This window comes from Saccopteryx bilineata, chromosome 4 (genome assembly GCF_036850765.1).
Source record: "Saccopteryx bilineata isolate mSacBil1 chromosome 4, mSacBil1_pri_phased_curated, whole genome shotgun sequence".
Lineage (NCBI taxonomy): Eukaryota > Metazoa > Chordata > Mammalia > Chiroptera > Emballonuridae > Saccopteryx > Saccopteryx bilineata.
In genome coordinates, this window is record NC_089493.1 from 189,903,401 (window position 1) to 189,917,277 (window position 13,877).

At 49.4% G+C, this 13,877-nt stretch overlaps 1 protein-coding gene and 1 non-coding gene across 3 annotated transcripts in view; one reads left to right on the forward strand and one right to left on the reverse strand.

Annotated features, from left to right (window-relative positions):
• SLIT3 (slit guidance ligand 3) overlaps window positions 1-13,877 on the reverse strand; it is a 606,305-nt gene that overhangs the window by 246,756 nt on the left and 345,672 nt on the right. The window lies entirely within an intron of this gene.
• On the forward strand, window positions 4,664-4,739 carry TRNAA-GGC (transfer RNA alanine (anticodon GGC)). The gene has a single exon. It is a non-coding gene; the product is annotated as a tRNA-Ala (tRNA).

Sequence of the window (13,877 nt, forward strand, 5' to 3'; positions counted from 1 at the left end):
GAGCCAACCTCCAGTTCACGGCATTAACGCATTTCTCTGTCGGCAACATTTTTACAAGCCTCGCACGCACGCACGGCTGTATGCTTAATTAAAATAAAAGGGTGAGATCCCTCACGGCACCACGTCCTTGCTGATGCCGGGGGAGGGAGGGGGAGAAATGAGTGCATTAGCCCTCCTTATTAAAATAGTTATTTCAGCATATCTCAAGTAAAGGCCAGCCATTAGCCAAATTAAAAATGGAGTGAGGTTGATTTTTGGGAAATGCGCCCACCAGCACTGCCTCCTCCTGCCGGCGGCTGCGACATCTCTCCTGCCCCGGCTCCCAGCTGCCCGAGCACCCCGCCTGGGGAGCGTTCTTGATCTCCAACTTCCCAAGCTGATTACCATAACGATGGAGTGACAGGCAGAGGGAGAACAGCTTAAAGATTCTGCCCGATACATCCTCAAATTAAACAAGAACAATGATCAACTTTCACTGAACTCAGAGTGACTGCCAGACACTGTTGTAAGCACTTTATTCATAAATGCCTGTTTCATTCTATCAACCGCTCTTAGGGAGTGTGGGGAAGGAAAGCACTGTTTACCAAACACCTGATACATTTTAAATGCGGTCTGTGAGCTTCCTCCCTTTAATATTCATACCAACCCTGTAAGGTTAACGAAATGAACCCCATTTTACCGATGGGCAAACCGAGGCTGTCAGAAGTAACTGGCCCCATGCCGTGATGTTAAAAGGCTAAGGAACAAGGGTCCATGCTGAGACCTTTCTTCTTGCCACCAAGATTAATCCTGTATGGAACACAAGAAGTGGGCGGTGGGGACCCACGTGAGTAAAAATCTGTAGAGGTGAGCATGCATAGAGGCGAGGTGTATTTGAGAAAAGACTGACCAAAGTCAGAGTCCCAGAGAGAGAGAGAGACTCTGAGGTCATAGAGACGTCAGAATGCCAGGACAAGGGCTATGAGCTTCAGTCTGGTGGCGATGGGCAACCAACGCAGGTTTGAGGCGGGCACGCAACACTAGCGTCTATGAACTTTGATCAGGCAGTGACGTACAGATGGATCGTAAGGGAGCTATGTCTGCCAGGAAGAGGTCTGGGCCTGAGCCTGGGGCGGGCTACCAGGAATGAATAGGAAACTATGATCGCTACTCCGTGAGGGACCCCTCTACCCTAACTCAGAAACGGAGATGGTTTCAGACAAATCTTTGGAGACTTCTCTGATACCTGGACATGTTATCAAAAATCTTGCTATCCGAACTTGGAATTGCGTAGATGTGAAAAGCAAGGATATTTAGATTTAAGAGGCGTTGAGCGGCTGAGCTGACAGCTCACGTACTTAATTGGATGAGAGCAGGAGTCAGGGAGAAAGGAGTCCAGGCTGCTTCCCGCCTGCAGCCCTGTGATGGGGACATGATAGACAGTGAATGCATAAACGGAAGGGAGATGCCTGGGGCGAGAAAGTTGGGAGGAAATGGTTTATTTTAACAAATTCTAGATGAAAGAAAAGGAAAAAAAAACCACGCCAAAATGAACAAGCTGACCCCCCAGAACATTCTACAAGCCAGAGTCCCTCCTGGGCATCCATCTCGATGTTTTCTTGTCCTTCATTTTCATGTCTGACCAATCACCACCTTCTATCATTGCATCTGTGCAATCCACTTCTCGGTCCCCACTGGCAGGGTCCAAGTCACCACGTCACCTCTTCCCGGGCTGCTCAGATCCCTGGGTTCTTATCCAATCCCCTCTCCACCCTGAAGTCAGGGGACTCCGTTACAAACACAAATATGGTCAGGTCACCCTTCCCACACATCTTCTGAAGGCTTCTGAGCGTCCTTAGACGAGGCCAGGCGTCGGCGCGGTGTCCGGGACGCAGCTCGCTCGTTCACGCAGGGCTGGCCCACGCTGCTCTCGGGCCGCATGGCAGACTGGGGCCGTTGTGATGGAGACGGTCTGGCCCTTTACAGAAAATGTTTGTCAACCACTGGACGGGACAAGGGTCCTTGACATGGTCCACGGGGGCCCCGCAGGGTCTGATCCCCGCCCGCTTGCCAGTCTCTCTCTAGTTCGCTGGCCCCCTTGCTCTCGGCGTGTCAGCCACTGGCCAGCTTCCTCCCGGCGGCTCCCAGGGGCCACGGGCGTGGGGGCTAAGCGGTTGTGCACGGGCACGGCCTGAAGGCATCCTAGTTCCGCGTGTTACTGGGCGACAGGCCTTCTGGACTCAGGGCGGTACTGGCCTCCCCTTCCTGGGTCCTGTGTCCCTCCCTCCGTGGACTGGGGTCCAGCATTTCCCATCTCCCTCACTCCTTCTTCCCCAAACACTCCCCTTAGGAAAGGAGCCCGGGTCAACAGCGGCACCTCCCTTTAACTCAGATCAGTGTAGTGAATGCAGGAGCATTTGAGTTTTGAGCTTACTCCTAAGTGAGAAAGACTTTCCCCCTTTTCAAAACCACCTGGAGATCAGTGAGCAGGTGGGAGGACTGGGCAGCGTGGAGGGGGCAGGGCAGAGAAGTCCCCCCTCCCGCCCCCGAGATCCCATCACGGAGGAAAGCAGTGCCCTCCTCCAACGAGGTGCATGTCACCCCCAATTTCAGACTCAGAGTCAACTGGTTCAGGAGCTGGAAATGGTGCTGGGAACATTCCCTCGTTATTTTTTTTTTGTTGTATTTTTCTGAAGTTGGAAACGGGGAGGCAGTCAGACTCCTGCATGCGCCCGACCGGGATCCACACGGCATGCCCACCAGGGGGCAATGCTCTGTCCATCTAGGGCGTTGCTCTGTTGCAACCAGAGCCATTCTAGCGCCTGAGGCAGAGGCCACAGAGCCATCCTCAGTGCCCAGGCAAACTTTGCTCCAGTGGAGCCTTGGCTGTGGGAGGGGAAGAGAGAGACAGAGAGGAAGGAGAGGGGGAGGGATGGAGAAGCAGATGGGCGCTTCTCCTGTGTGCCTTGGCCAGGAATCGAACCCGAGACTCCTGCACGCCAGGCCGATGCTCTACCACTGAGCCAACCGGCCAGGGCCACATTCCCTCGTTATTTGGTGATGACCTCCCAAACCGCGCGAACGAGTCTGGGCCCTGATGCAGGTGACGGGGAGACCGACACTTTTGGAAGCACCTGTTTGTAGAGGCTGGGCTGAGACGCTTTCACAGGCACTGGGTACCGTCGCCGGAGTGTCGGGCTCCGGGACACGCCGCCGGGAGCAGTAACTTGCACACACAGCACTGCCGACCTGGCTGGCCAAGGGGGCTGCCTCTCTGCACAAGCCGGGGAGGCAGGACACAGCGGCCCTGACTGCTGGTGCCAGCGTCTCACTCTCTTCACCCCCATGTGGGAGTTCAGACGCTCCAACCAGAGCTGCTGGCTCCAGAGCTCCCCCTGCCTGCAGGGGCCATACCAGCAGCACGGATCCCTGGCCGGCCTCTCCCCTTCCCGCCTAAGCCGGCCCTGGGTCCTGGCCCCACACGAGTCCATCAGGAGGCAGATACACAGTCGCCCCCCACGCCCTGGCTGCAGGCGGGTCTGGGGACAGTCATTTTTAGCCTTCCCACCTCTGTAGTGGGGGACAGTGCCCAGGAGGAGGTTGCAGTGGACGCTGAGTGAGGCCATCAGCTATCTCGGTCTTGTTAAAAAAAAACAGGAGCCGTTTCCCTGAGGCTTCCAGGGTGGTGTGCTCAGTCCCAACGTCAGGTCCAGGCTTGCCAGCTCTAAGCTCCACTGCTTTTCCAGTACAAGGCAAGAGAATGTCATTTGTTACATTCAAAGGCAGTAACTAAGGGAGGTGCTGGCCTTTTTATAGCCAAAGGAAAAAAAAAAAAAAAGAAAGAAAGAAAGAAGAAAGAAAAGCACATTTTGGAGCATAGCTAGCTGCCGGAAAACTGACTGAAAGTCAGCTGACAAGGGTCAGCTTGTGACACGGAGCGCGGAGGACCTGGCATTGCCACAGCTTCTCCCGAAACTCCCCGTTCCAGGAGAGATTTGCACCAAGTGTTTCATCCATCAGGGTGTTGTTCAGTGATCACAGTGGTTTTTATTTGTTGTGTGTTTTTTTTTTGTTTTTTTTTTTGCAGGTGCAGTGACTCAGAATTCAGGGTCATCACAAATCTACAAGCCAGAGCTCCCCAAGAGCAGGAAGTCTGACCCATCCACTCAGCTGTGGGGGAGGCATGGATATGCAGTCCTGCAAGGGAGCCCATTTCTCTAGGAGGGGACGCAGGCCTCCGATTTGGGGACTGCGTTTGCAGGAGGGAGTGGATGTCGTTAGTCACTCTGTTAGTCAATATCTCCGCCCGGATTCCAGCGATCACCATCTCTCAGCTGGGTCTCGCAAACCCCTCTCCCCGGGAGCCCTGCGGTGTGTTTCCAGCCTGTAGTTCATCTCTCCTGCCACCTGACCCATGTTTCTGCAGCCTGGATCTGACTGTGGGAGTGCCCTGCTTCAGAGCCTTTTGCTTGTCGCTGTTTAATAAATAAAGCACACTCAACAACAAAAACTACCCAGTTGAAAAATGGGCAAACGACTTGAACAGGAAGATAGAAAAAAACAGCCAACAGCCACATGAAAAGACGCTCAGCACCACTAATCACTTGGGAAATGAAAATCAAAACCATAAGGAGACAGCATGCTACACACTTGAGGATGACTGCTATTAAAAAATCAGTTCCTGGCCCTGGCCGGTTGGCTCAGTGGTAGAGCGTCGGCCTGGCACGCGGAAGTCCCGGGTTCGATTCCCGGCCAGGGCACACAGGAGAAGCGCCCATCTGCTTCTCCACCCCTCCCCCTTTCCTTCCTCTCTGTCTCTCTCTTCCCCTCCCGCAGCGAGGCTCCACTGAAGCAAAGATGGCCCAGGCGCTGGGGATGGCTCTGTCACAAAAGAGCGACGCCCTGGAGGGGCAGAGCATCGCTCCCTGGTGGGCAGAGCGTCGCCCCATGGTGGGCATGCCGGGTGGATCCAGGTCGGGCGCATGCGGGAGTCTGTCTGACTGTCTCTCCCCATTTCTAGCTTCAGAAAAAAAAAAAAAAATCAGTTCCTAACACGGGTCGGGAGGATGTGGAGAAATTGAAACCCTTGGGGACTCTTGCTGGGAATGTAAAATGGTGTCGCTGCTGTGAAAAATGTTATGGTGGCTCCTCAAAAAGTTAAACATGGAATCACTATATGACCCAGCAAGTCCTCTTCTGGGTCAAAAAATATTGAAATCAGGGTCCTGAAGAGAGATTTCGAACATCCATGTTCCTAGCAGCATTATTCATGAGAGCTAAGGGGCGGAGGGAGCCCAGCTGTCTATCGACGGATGACTCAGTAAACAAAACGTGTATACACACAACGGACGGTGACTCGGCCTTAAGAAGGAAGGAACTTCTGACACGTGCTGCAACGTGGATGAACCATTACGTTAAGTGGGATGAGCCAGGCGCAGAGGTCAAACACTGCCGGATTCCACTTATATTAGGTACCTCGTGCAGTCAGATTCACAGAGACAGACAGTAAGATGGCGGCCGCCGGGGTCTGCAGCTGCTGGGCAGAGAGGGGACAGGGTTTTAGTTCTGCAAGTGAGCAGAGTTCTAGAGATCGCTTGCGCAACAGCGTGAATGTACTCAACAGTACTGAACTGGACACTTAAAATGGTTAAGAAGGTCAAGTTTATGTTATGTGTAGTGCACCACAGTTAAAAAAAAAAAAAAAAGATATCACGTCCAAGGGACCGGGCGTAACATTCAGTGCCTGAGACTAATGGGCTCCAATGGGCTGTCGTAGCATTATTCCCTGCTTCTTCCTCCGATGAGCAGGACGGGCCAATCCTGAAGCTCACTACGCCCCTGCTTGTCTCTGGGCCTTGGTTATCCCCTTGACCCGAGTGCCCACCCCCCAGATGCCTGCCAGACAACCCCTCACTCCTCTCTTTTCTTTTTTTTTTTTTTGTATTTATTTTCTGAAGCTGGAAACGGGGAGAGACAGTCAGACAGACTCCTGTATGCGCCCGACCAGGATTCACCTGGCACGCCCACCAGGGGGCGATGCTCTGCCCCTCCGGGGTGTCGCTCTGCTGCGACCAGAGCCACTCTAGCGCCTGGGGCAGAGGCCAAGGAGCCATCCCCAGCGCCCGGGCCATCTTTTGCTCCAATGGAGCCTTGGCTGTGGGAGGGGAAGAGAGAGACAGAGAGGAAGGGGGGGGGGGTGGAGAAGCAAATGGGCGCTTCTCCTGTGTGCCCTGGCCGGGAATTGAACCCGGGTCCCCCGCATGCCAGGCCGACGCTCTACCGCTGAGCCAACCGGCCAGGGCTTCTCACTCCTTCTCTTGACCTCTCACTGAGTTCAGAATCCAAGCCCCCGTTACTGCTGCCCACCACCCCCTGCGATCTTGTCCCTGGCCCACCTGCCCCCTTGCTCCCTGCTCAGCAACCCCCCTGGCTGGCCTCCTTCCAGTTCCTAGCACACCCCGAGTCCTTTCCTGCCTCCGAGTCCTCGCACACACTCTCCCCTCTGCTTGCAACCCTCTGTGCCGCCCTCCCTATGGCTACAGCTTCCGAACCGTTATGTTTCAGCCTCGCTCTTCGGGGAGACCTTCCCGATCGCCCCGCCGTCCTTATGCTGCAGCAGCTGTTTCCTTCATGGCCTTTGTCAAAACCTGCACTTGCATCACATGTTTCCTGGACCATCCTGCAAGCACATCGGCTCCGTGGCACTGGGGACACTGTTCACTGCCGTCACGAAAGCCTACGACTAACGGGATGACTGGGTATGCCCAGCAGCCAGTTCAGACGTCACCTCAATCTGACACCCACCTCCGTTATCCTAGCAGAACTGACCCCCGGTTCAGCCTGCACCTTCTTCAACTGCTATTTCTCACACCGGGTCGAGAGCTTCGAGCCATGGGTCATATACTCCATTAACTGTGACACTCCCGGCAGGCAGCAGACTGCTTGGCATATAACAGATGCTTGGGAAGGTTCATTTGATGTGGCATTTTCCAAACTTTTGCCACTTTTTTTTCACCTTCAAGATTTTTGTCGTGTTTACTTTCACTTCCTTTTAGATTGACTCACATTAAAAAAAAATGTTTAAACATTAGAAAAAAATGTTTAAAGAAGAAAAACCGTAGCCTGACCAGGTGGTGGCGCAATGGATAGAGCGTCAGACTGAGACGAGGAGGACCCAGGTTTGAAACCCTGAGGTCGCCAGCTTGAGCGCGGGCTCATCTGGTTTGAGCAAGGCTCACCAGCTTAGACCCAAGGTCGCTGGCTTGAATATGGGATCATAGACATGACCCCAGTATCTCTGGCTTTAGTCCAAAGGTCACTGGCTTGAAGCCCAAGGTCACTGGCTTGACCTCAAGGTTGCTGACTTGAGCAAGGGGTCACTCACTCTACTTTAGCCTCCCAGTCAAGGCACATGTGAGAAAACAATCAATGGACAACTAAGGTGCTGCAAAACGAAGACTTGATGATTCTCATCTCTCTTCCTTCCTGTCTCTCTGTCCCTATCTGTCCCTCTCTCTGACTCTCTGTCTCTGTCAGAAAACAAACAAAAAAACCAGGAAAAACCGTAAATATCAGTAAAATCAAGACCTTGATGTACTTAGTTATATTTCCTCCGTATTGCACGTTAAATTGATGCATAAATAAATTCTTTAAAGTTTCCATGTGCCCCTAGAGTTATGCTGTCATTCTTTGGAAGACACTGGTCTAAAGAATGAGCACGTTGATTCCGTGTCACTCTGGTGGCCCTCCAGGGTCTGACACCTGCCTCCCTGGGCCACGCCTCACCCCCTTGTGTATGTTCACGTCTTCCTAGAAAAAAAAAAAATGCCAGGCCTAATTTAAACATCTCTGGCATTTGTTCAGGAGGCTGAATACGGCCTCACCTCTCTCCATGTGGAAGGCTCCAGGCAGGCACAGCCGATGGATTCAGGTTGAGATTTGAAAAGAAAGTGGTTGCTTTTCAGCATTAAGTCTTCCTGGAGTTGTGGCAAAGAAGAAATAGCGCTTGTCTGTGAATCTGGAAGTCTGAGTTCGAATCCTGCCTCTGACACTATCTTGCTTGTGACCTTGTGCAGGTTATGGTTCACTTTGGACCTCAGTTTACCCATCTGTAAATGAAGAATTTGGCCCACATACTCCTAGAGAATCTAAAGCCTCACCCAAGAATAACATCCTAGGTCCTGACAGGTATCCAAAGCCAGGTGGAGCTCATCAGGGGAAAGAGAGGCTCTGGCTGTGTTGGTTAATGTGGGTGCATCGCCAAACTTGTGTAAGAAAATTCCCTACACATGTGAAAACCATCTGGGAGGTCACTATTCCACATTGTCTGTGACTTTATGGATCCAAAGCAAACACAATATTGGTTGCTCAAATTATGAGTGACATTCTGCAGAGGCCCCACCTCCCCGGCTATCTAGAGTGGGTGATCTCTCCAGAATGGAACCTCAACTGTAGGGACCAAGAATCTGGCCTAGTGATGCAGGCGGAGGGGGTCGGAGCCTTGAGGACACGCTGCTCAGCGGTCCTGCAGCCTCGGGCCCCAGCCTGCCTTCCCCACGCCTGGGAGGCAGCTTGAAGCTGCTTCCCCAGCTCAGCTCAGATGGGGGACAGCGGCTGGGGCTTCCCAGCGAAAACCCAGGACGGGCCTTGTCTTCCTTACTCACTACTGCCTCGATGGTGCCCGGCCAGTGCGCAAGGTGACGCTGGCTGTAATGCACGCACAAATGGATGGGGGTCCACACGACGGCCGGCAGGAGTTAGAAGGCGCGCCTCGGTCCTAGAATGGTAAGTAAGCCTTCTGAAAAGAAAGAACTTAAATCTATTTGTTAAAAGTCAGATATTGAGCTGAATGTTTTCCATGATTGGTTTCTTTAATCATCATAGCAACTAAATGAGGTTCAGTTTCATACTTCCTTCTCCATGTGGGGGAAACTGAGGCTCTGGCCACTTAAGTAAATTGCCCGAGATCACTTAGATTTAAATGGCAGAGCTAGAATTCAAACTCAGAACCAACTGACTCCCAAGTGCCGTGATCATGCCACGGCAGTGTGTTCTTACCATCATGAGCCCCAAATTAAGCCCGCTGTGATCAAAGATGCCTTCCTGGGCTAGATGGTGTGGTTCGGGAGAAAAGAAAGGAGTATCAACACAGCAAAATGTAGGTAACATAAAATTGGCTGTCGGTGGTTATAGATTTTAGCTTCGTACTTTTAGTAAATTAATTATGTAGTCCTAGGAAGTTTCTCCCCTGCTATAAAATGGAAAGGCTCAAGCAAATGATCGCACCAGTATTTCCCAATGCTAAAGGTCTGTGACTCAGCAAAGAAACAGAGCCCAGAAGGGGGCCAAGGGGTGTCACCGTGCCAGGAGAAGGTGCCCTCCCCGTGGTCAGCTAGAGGTGGTGAAGATGGCAATGAACAAACAGGTAAATGCGCTATTCTCAGATTTTATTTTTCTAATTTTTTCCCCCAATCTGCCTAAACACTGTGAATCTTCAAAGCCCTTGAGTCATTCAGACACTCCGGGGTTCAATGACAGAGACTGGTCGCGGTTTATTCCATGTCCCAGGTAATGCTAATATTTTAAGACAGAGTTGACAATACAAAACCAGGTTACAACTATTAGAAGCAAAATATCTGGGGATCTAGCAAGGATTTTAAGTCCCAGAAACAAAGAATACTAAAGTCATAAACTCAAAATGGATTAAAGACTTAAGTGTGACTTGATACCATGAAACTCCTGGAAGAAATCATAGGCAGTAAATTCTCGAACATTTCCTTTAGCAATATTTTTTTCTGATATATCTCCTCAGGCAAGAAAAACAAAAGAAAATATAAACAAATGGGACCACATGAAACTGAAATATTTTTGCACAGCAAAGGAAACCAACAACAAAATGAAAAGACAACCCACTGAATGAGAGAAGATATCCATTAATGATAAGGGGTTAATATACAAAATTTATAAAAATCGCATACAACTCAACATCCCCCAAAACAAAAAAAATCCAATTAAAAATGGGCAGAGGACCTGAAAAGACACTTCTCCACAGAGGACATACAGAGGAACAATATACATATGAAAAGATGCTGCATGTCACCAGTCATCAGAGACATGCAAATTAAAACCACAATGAGATGTTACCCCACACCTGTCAGAATGGCTACCATCAATAAATCAACAAATAAGTGCTGGCGAGGATATGGAGAAAAGGAAATGGTCATGCACTGCTGATGGGAATGCAGATTGGTGCAGCCACTGTGGACAATAATATGGAGGCTCCTTAAAAAATTATAAAGGGAACAACTACCTTATGACTCAGTGATTCTACTTCTGGGAAAATATCTGAAGAAACCCAAAACACTAACTCGAAAGAATATATCATAGAGATGCACACTTGAAACCTATATGACCCTATTAACCAATGTCACCACAATACATTAATTAAATTATTTATTTATTTATTTGAGATGAAGGGAGATAGTAAGACAGACTCCTGCATATGCCCCCACCAGCATCCACCCAGCAAACCCTGTGTGGCGGTGATGCTTGTATCAATTGAGCTATTTTTAGTGCCTGAGGCTGTCACTCAGACCAACTGAACTATCCTCAGCTTCTAGGGAGGATGACTGAATTAATCAAGCCATTGGCTGTGGGAGGGGAAGAGGGAAAGAAGAGGGAGGGAGTGAGAATCAGATGGTTGCTTTTCCTGTGTGCCCTGAATGGAATTGAACCCAGGACATCCATATGCAGGGTTGATGTGCTATCCACTGAGCAAACTGGCCAGGGCATCACCACAATACATTTAATATAAAAGGAAACAAAAAGGAATATAAGTGCCCCTATATTCACTGTAGTCACATCACATATTAAGGTTGCATCTAATAAATTTATTCTTGGTAGGGATGTATCTATTTGCCTAATCTAATCTGCCTAATGTAATACACTACTAATGTAACAAGCCACCAATATAATTAGATGCTAATCTAATCACTTCCAACCAAATCAGTCCATAATCTAATAAAGGCATAATCGGATCCGGCATATAATCTGATCAGCAGCTTAATCTAGGCAATCTCTGACATGAGTGACCTTAATCTAATCTGTGCTTAATCTCATTGAGCTCCTAATCTAATCAGAACTACAAAGTAATCTGATTGGCCATATTGACCTTTTCGCTGATGATTTAATCAACATCTAATCTGATGGCCTGCTAAACTAATCAACCCATAATCTGATCACTGCCTAACCTATATAACTATCTTAATCTAATCAGTACAAGCCCCAATCTGCTATTAATCTAATTGCACCTATTAAAATTGCCTACATAATCCAATCAGCCATGCTGCCTTGATCTGGTCAACCCCTTATTTAATGAAGCCCCATGATTTGATCTACTGCTGAAGTTAATCAGCTGATCAATCAAAAATGGATCTTTGATCTAATCAAGCCCTAATCTATCGATTAGATCATACATCCGATTAAATTAGGGGCCAGTCAGATTACCAGTCAGTTGGATTAAGCAGTTAATCCGATTAAGCGGCTTTTTTAGGCACGGGTTGATTAGATTAAGTGTCTGGGCCATATTAAGCATTTGTTTAAAAAAGAGGTTGATTAGATTATCGGATTGAGCAGCTTGTTGGGCAGGGACTGATTAGATTATGTAGCTGAGCATATTAAGTGGTCAGAGTAGAATAGTGGTTGCTTAAATTAGGGATTGATTGGATTGACAGTTGATTATATTAATCAACTGATGAAGGGTAGTGATTGATTAGATTAGTCTCACAAGGAATATACTAGAATTATCATGGCCTCACTATGTAAATTATATAATTGTCTAACCACTACACTGTACACGTTAAACTAATATAAAATAATATTGAATGTTAATTCAATATTATTTAATTTTAATTTCAAAAATAAAATAAGAGAAATAACAGCACAGCCTGATGAGGTGGTAGTACAGTGGATAGTGCAGGGGTCAGGAACCTATAGCTCGCGAGCCAGATGTGGCTCTTTTGATGGCTGCATCTGGCTCGCAGATAAATCTTTAATAAAAAAAATAATAACGTTAAAAATATAAAACATTCTCATGTATTACAATCCATTCATTTCCTACCGCTCATGTTCATGGTTGTGGGTGGCTGGAGCCAATCACAGCTGTCCTCCGGGACAACACCAAATTTTTATTGGATAATGCGTAACGTACATGGGTCATTGTATGGCTCTCACGGAATTACATTTTAAAATATGTGGCGTTCATGGCTCTCTCAGCCAGAAAGGTTCCCGACCCCTGGGATAGAGCATCAACTTGGGATGCTGAGGACCCAGGTTAGAAACTCCAAGGTCACTTGCTTGAGCACAGGCTCATCCAACTTGTGCATGGGGTCATCATGATGACCCCATGGCTGCTGGCTAGAAGCCCAAGGTCACTGGCGTGAGTCCAAAGATCACTGGCTTGAGCAAGGTGTGACTGGCTTGGCTGGAGCCCCCTGGCCAAGGCACGTATGAGAAGCAATCAATGAACAACAAAAGTGCCGCAACTATGATTTGATGCTTCTCATCTCTCTCCCTTCCTGTCAGTCTCTGTCTCGCTAAAAAAATAAAGTATCTTAACTAAAAAAACAAACAAACAAACAAAAAAATCCCCCAGCACAGACTAGGTCAGCCGGCCACAGAAGTGACCGACCCTAAGATGATTTGTAAATGTTTCACCTATAGAGCATAATCTGATGAAGAGGACTGTAATGTAACCAAGACAACCTATGAATGAATAACTTGTCTGAGGTAATAAGGTCTCTTTATTGTTCTACGAGAATGAATGAGGAAGTCTGGGGCACTGTCCCACTCCTCATGGCTAGAAACTGTACTCTGGTAAGTGGTGGGGCAGTGACCCTGCTGCTGAGCTCACACGAGACGCTGAGCTCCAGATCTGGGACCTCTCCAATCAGGAGTCCCCTAGACACCTGGCCTGTCTAGCACACTGGCTCCTCCGACCTGTTTCACGGTGCCATGTGCCATAAATGACGTGCATCCTGGTCGTTGGCTTGTGGGCTTTCAGGCCCGTGGAAGGTGAATCCTATTCCGGAGGATAAATGCTGCAGATTCACAGAGACCCAGAGAAGCCTTCTGGGATCTCCCAGGCCTGCCGATACTGCTGCCTCCCTTGGCAAATGCCTTCTCCTGCTCCTCCTTCTGACAATCAGCCTAGGACCAATGACCTCCACGCCCGTCTCATGGAAAACTCAGGGGACCCTTGAACTGCCTTACAGTTTTGCTCATGATTTGGCAGGAAGGAAATACAGGCATAGATCAAACTCCACAGAGCAATTCATCCATGCATCCATCCCCCTGTGCACTCATCCGACCATCCATCCTGCAAATATTACTGCACACGCATTATGTGCTAGACGTCGTGTTAGGATCTGAGGATGCAGAGGTGAGCAAAATACAAACCTGGTCCCTGGTATGGGTATGACTGAGCCCATGGGTGGCATGGGAGAGAGACCTTTACCCCACCTGTCCCTCCATAATAATCTTGTCACAGGTGCAAAGCTCAGATAAAAGTTCCCTCTGGGAAAGGAAGGGAAGGGGAAGGGGAAGGGGAAGGGGAAGGGGAAGGGGAAGGGGAAGGGGAAGGGGAAGGGGAAAAGGAAGGGAGGGGAGGGGAGGGAAGGGAAGGGAAGGGAGGGAAAGTGTGTTCTGAGAGCACATAATAAGGGGAGTGACCTCACAGGTGGCGTGGGGTGGCGCTGGAGGGTCAGGGGATTGCACAGGGGCAGGCCCCGCCTCCTGGCTTGAGCAGCTCTGCTCCTACAGGGCAGTGACAGTCATTGGATAAAGCACGGCCAGGTTGCCAGGTTTGCGGCACAGCTGTCCATCGGTGCGCAGAGAACTGT